Below are 6,000 nucleotides of genomic sequence, written 5' to 3' on the forward strand. Positions count from 1 at the left end.
GGCACCAAGCCAGTGCAGTGGGGAAGGCCCCCCATTGCTGGGGTGTCCGTCTGAAATGACCCCTGTGCCTGGTGGGATCCCTCTTTCCCTGGATACAGGTAATGTGCCCGTGCTTGAAGGGGAACAGGAAAGCGACAACCAGAACATGAGGTAAGCCTGGGGAGAGGAAGGCAGGCTCCTTTTGGGACATGCAATCCATGCATCCAGCTGGAAATGGAGGTAAAAGCAGCAGATCCCAGCACATTTCAGTGCTGCCGACTGGTGGCCCAGGGAGCGTGAGGGTCCTGCTCTAGGCAGCCAGGATGGGGATGGATACGGCTCCTTCCCCCTCCATCCCAGACAACTGCCTGCAACAGGGCAGCCACAGCGCATTGAGCAGTGCCCCTGTACCCTGACAGCCATGCAAACCCCAGGGCCCCCTGGGGTAGTGTTGGGGAGATTCCTCCCTGGATTTATCCCGCTCTGGAACAAGGCAAAGCTGCACCACTCTCGATCCTCTCCTTCCAATGTGGCCTGTCCAGCCCAGAGCCTGTCTGCAGGAACTGAAATAATAGAATTGCCAGTGGAGCAGGCAGCGCCCCCTTTGTCCCTATACCCTGCTCCCAGCCGCTGCTGACACACCATGTCCTGGGTGTGATGCTGTGTGTCCCCTGCATCTTCCTCCCATCCTGCAAAGCAAAGGCAATAGGAGTGTGATCACAACAACAGCCCTGATAGCAGCCGTGTCATGGAATCACAGAATGGTTTGGGTACAAAGGGACCTTAATATCACCCAGTTCCAACTCCCTACCATGGGCAGGGACACCTTCCACTAGAGCAGGTTGCTCCAAGCCCCTGTGTCCAACCTGGCCTTGAACTCTGCCAGGGATGGGGCAGCCAAAGCTTCGCTGGGCAACCCATTCCAGTGCCTCACCACCCTCACAGCAAAGAACTTCTTCCTTATATCTAACCTGAACTTCCCCTGTTTCAGTTTTAACCCATCACCGCTTGTCCTATCACTACAGTCCCTAATGAAGAGTCCCTCCACACCATCCTTATAGGCCACCTTCAGATACTGGAAGATGCTATGAGTTCTCCGCGCAGCTTCTTTTCTCCAGGCTGAGCAGCCCCAACTCTCTCAGCCTGTGTTCTTTGGTTGCCTGCTCCTGACGCTCAGCCCTGCGGCTTTCCCACTGCACCAGTCCCCTTCTCTCCTCACTCACACTCACTCTTGGGACAGGATTCACCCCTCCTCCTTCTGGCTTCCCAAAGGTTTCCCACAGCAGAGCCTCAGATGTTCAGTTCCAGGGAAAAGCAGTTTAATAACTGAATGTGGTGCTGCAAAAAGGGGCAGCTCCAGCTGGGTGCCTGCAGAGTAGGACCCCAAACAGAGACATCCCTGGGCAGTTATACCCCTATGATCTATACACCTGCACCTCATGCACCTTTTTATTTCAATGGGGATTTTTTGGTCTGGGAACACCTCTTCGATCCTTTCTCCATCCCCATACTGGCAGGCCACAAGCTGTTCTTATCTTGTTGAGCTGCAGCTTCTGCTAATGCTGGTGGCTTCCTTATGAAGGCAGGGAGCTATGAAGATAACTGTAAAGTGGTTTGCAGTTCTTCTGCTCCTGCTCATCAGCAAACCACAGGCCATTAAAGAGTCCTATACCTAGAATAAGCATTACTGAGCAACAACTAAACCATCAGTGTGTTATCAGAGTTATTTTCACACTAAACACAAAACACAGCAGTGTACCAGCTTATCACTAAGAAAACTAACTCCGTACCAGCCAAAAGCATATCTAGGTGAAAGTCCACAGCTTATTGCCCAAGGCTTCAGCAAATCTAGTTTAGCAGGTAAAGCTAAGCCAATAGCACACTAAACCACAAAAAAGGTAACTAAGTGACTCAAACTATTTTAAACTTCCTTATTTAAGCTAAATAACATCTTCCAATAGTTCTCTCTTTGTTTTTATTAGACATTCCTGCTAATATAGTGAACAAGCTTCACAAAATCTTTCAAATCATGCGATCAGTCTCAACAGTTTCACATCCAAGGGGACTATTCTACCAGTAACAGGTACAACATGGCCAGACTTGACCACCATTCTCTTTACTTTATACATAACTATCCTGTAGTACTCACTAGGGCTGAGACAGTGTTAAAACATTGCATTTCATTCATGGAGTGAGAGCAGCCCTGAAGAGGAGGCTCTAGGGGTGCTGGTTGATACAAAGCTCCAAACAACAGAGCAGTGTGTGCTCACAGCCAGGGTCAGCTCTGTGCTGGGCTGCACCAAAAGGAGCGTGTTCAGAAGGTGGAGGGAAGTGATTCTGCCCCTCTGCTCTGCTCTCCTGAGACTCCCTCTGCAGTCCTGTGCCCAGCTCTGGGGCCACCAATACAAGAGGGATCTGGGGCTGGATGCAAGTCCAGAGGAGCCCATGGAGATGCTCTGAGGGCTGGAGCAGCTCTGCTCTGGAGCCAGGCTGAGAGCTGGGCTGGTTCAGCCTGGAGAAGAGAAGGCTCCTGAAGGGGAGACCTTAGAGCAGCTCCAATGACTAAAGGGGCTACAGGAAACCTGGAGAGGGGCTTTGGACAAGGGCCTGTAGGGACAGGGCAAGGGGAATGGCTTTAACCTGCCAGAGGGGAGATTGAGATGAGCTCTTAGCCATAAGTTCTTCCCTGTGAGGGTGCTGAGGCGCTGGCACAGGGTGCCCAGAGAAGCTGTGGCTGCCCCATCCCTGGCCCTGTTCAAGGCCAGGTTGAACAAGGCTTGGAGAAACCTGCTCTAATGCAAGGTGTCCCTGCCTGTGGTAGAGGATTGGAACTGGATGAGCTTTGAGATTCCTTCCAACCCAAACCATTCTGTGACCCTATGAGTTAGCTATCACCTCCGCTTCCCTACGAGTCTTGTAGTGGAACCAGCTAGCCACAGTAATTACGTATCCCTTTGCTAGTATAGGTATCCCTCCAATTGTCTATCTTCCATCGCCGTCTTTGTTTGCTTTCTATTTCTTCCACTGTTGCTTTTCGTCTCCCCAGCAGTTGTTTTGGGGTTCATTCACTTTTGCCTATTGCTGGAGTTGAAACCATGCATTTTCTTAGAGTTTATTGGGCTGCAGCCTTCATGGCTCCAACAACTAGGTCATATCCTTCACTAATTCCCATAGTGTCCTTGGTATGGGCTGGGCACTGTATGACAGCAATTTCTTTAGGTAGTTGGATTGATTCCAAGTTATATATTTATTCTCCATTGGATAGTCCCTTCCCTGGTTAATGTGACAAACCCTTGTCCTTTACATAGCGTTCCAATTGCATGACATACCTCAAAGGCATGCCAAGACTCTCTACAAATATTAACTCCTTTACCTTTTCCCAGAGGTATTGCAAACATTAAAGCTACCAGCTCTGTTTCTTGTGCACTCATCATTGCTGGGAGAGGTTCAGCATCGATTACACGTCCTTGGCTGGCCACTGCATATCCTGTCTGTCCATGCAGGTAACAAGAAGAGCCACCTGCAAATAGAGTTAGATCGGGACTCTGCAAAGGAACATGGGTTAAATCTACTCATGGTTTATTTGAAGTGCTCATCACCTGCTTGCACTGTTCTTCTTCATTTTCAGGTAAAGGCATCAGGGTTGATGGACCCAAGGTATTACATCTTATCAGAATTACATTATTCGCCATTAAAAGGATCAGTTTTGTATCTGTGTGCCTGTTGTGTTGATAATGCTTGGGTTGCATATTGTTTTAACAATATTTGCACCTCGTGTGGGATGTGAACTGCTACAGGGTGTCTTAGAATGAGGGGGCAGCTTTTCTCTAACATTGTGGCCACTACTGACACTGATTCAATACAGGCTGGTGCTCCTGTTTTAACCAGATCTAGTTGCACAGAGTAGTATGTAGCCGGTCTCTGGAGCAGTCCTGATTTCTGTGTTATCACTCCACTGGCTATTCCTTTTTGTTCATGCACATATACACTAAAAGCCTTTGTATAATCTGGGAGCCTAAGAGCGGGAGCTGATGGCAAAGCCCCTTTCATCACTTTAAAAGCTTGTTCCCTTCCCAAACCCCATGCAATAGGTTCCACCTCCTCATTTCTAGTTGCTTCATAAGAATTCTGTGATTCTCCTAACCCAGGAATCCATGGTCGACAAAATCCCCTTACAATTGCTCCTTTGTAATTGAACGCAGAAGCTTCTATTCTTTCTGGGGCTATTCTTCACTGTTCTTCCCTTAGGATAAACCCTAAATATTTAACTTCCTTCTACACAGCTAGAGTTTGGAGGGAGATGTGTGATGACCTTTCTCTGCTAAGGCAGTGCATAGATGTATAATATAGTTTACATAGGCATCTTCATCTTTACTTGCTATCAATGTGTATCAACATCTACGTGTTGTACAAGAGCTGATTCACCCGCAGTTTTATGTCTTTCAAACAATTTCTCAGTATTTGCAAAACATATATGCAAGGTGTCATATATACATGAGACCTTGCAAATCCTTATGGAAGACACATCCACGTAAATTGTTGTCCTTTCCATGTAAAGACAAACAAAAGTTGGCTGTCCTCATCTAAAAGGACACTAAAAAAGGCAGCAATTAGATCAATCACAGTAAACTATCTTGCACAATGTGGTATTTGCAGAAGTATGGTAGAGGGATCAGGCACCACTAGGTGAGGAGCCATTGGATTCTGATTAATTACCCCCAGATCTTGCACTAAACAGTATTCTGGATCCTTATGTTCATCTAATCTATTCTTTTTAGAGGGACTATAGGAGTATTATATGGTGACACTTCCAAAATTCCTTGGACTAAATACCATTCTATATGCTTTCAAATGCTCTTCTCATATTCTTGGCGAATAGGACTGTGTTTCCTCCCTTTGTTTCCATGTTTACAGGTTGGGCTAAACTAGTAATGCCACCTCAGTGCTAGTTTTACCACACAGCTTTGTTAGTACTGATTTCAACACTCCAGATTTTTTGGCTCATTTTGTAAGCTTCTGGTGATCACACTCATCCCCATAATTATTAAGTCCATCTCTTCAGGTGACAAATGTAATTCAATATCCAGAGCCTGCAAGAGACCTCTCCCTAGCAGGCACTGTGGGGAGTCCCCTGCTAATACAAATTGCTCCCATATACTCATTTCTTATTATTACTAATGAGGGCTTAGTCAAATTCTGCTCCTTTTGTCCTGTGAGTCTATGTATTAAAATTCTCTCTGTAGTCCTAGAGGCTCCTGGGGTACAATTCAGAAGGGATAATGTGTCTCCTGTATCTACCAAGAATTCAGCCTCACACCCTTCAACTTCACCTACAGTATGACCCTGTGGGTTCAGATGAATTACACAGGTATTAAAAACGTCTAACCTTTCTAGTTGTCCCCAAAAAAATCCACAGGTTCTTATTCTCTAGTCATTGTGGTTGTGACTCTCCTGGTGAATTCTCCTGGGTCCTTCCCTTCTGCCCTTTCTCATGGCCAAAGTGGATATTATTGCTTTATATGCCCTAAATTCTCACAATAATAACACTCCTTTCCAGTATTCCCTCCCATTCCTCTTTCCCTATGTCCAGGTCTTAGTTCAAACCTTGTGTCTGGGCTTCTCCCTCTGAGGCCCAGGTCTTTCACTTGTAAGTTCCTTTCTAAAGCCACAGATGGTAAATTTACCTCCTGTTCTTTTGGTTTTTTCCTTTCTTTAATCTGCTCAGCTTTTTGCCTTTCCTCGCCCCCATCATATACAAACACACTAAAAATCTTTTGCAAATTCTCTCTCTGACACCCAGGCATGTGTTCTTTTTAGTATTTCCGTATATCGGGGGATGCTTCATCCACAAACATGTTAACTGCAAGTGCACCATTAAAATTCCATGGTGTCATTCCTCCATATTTTCCCAAAGCTTGCCAGAGCCATCCCCAGAAATCACTAGGATGCTCGCTGGGTCTCTGCCTGCATTCTTGTACTTTAGTCCAGTTCATTCCTCATTCCCCAAATGCTCTGATAGCT

The sequence above is a fragment of the Psittacula echo genome (genome assembly GCF_963264785.1).
Source record: "Psittacula echo genome assembly, chromosome: Z".
Taxonomy (NCBI): domain Eukaryota; kingdom Metazoa; phylum Chordata; class Aves; order Psittaciformes; family Psittacidae; genus Psittacula; species Psittacula echo.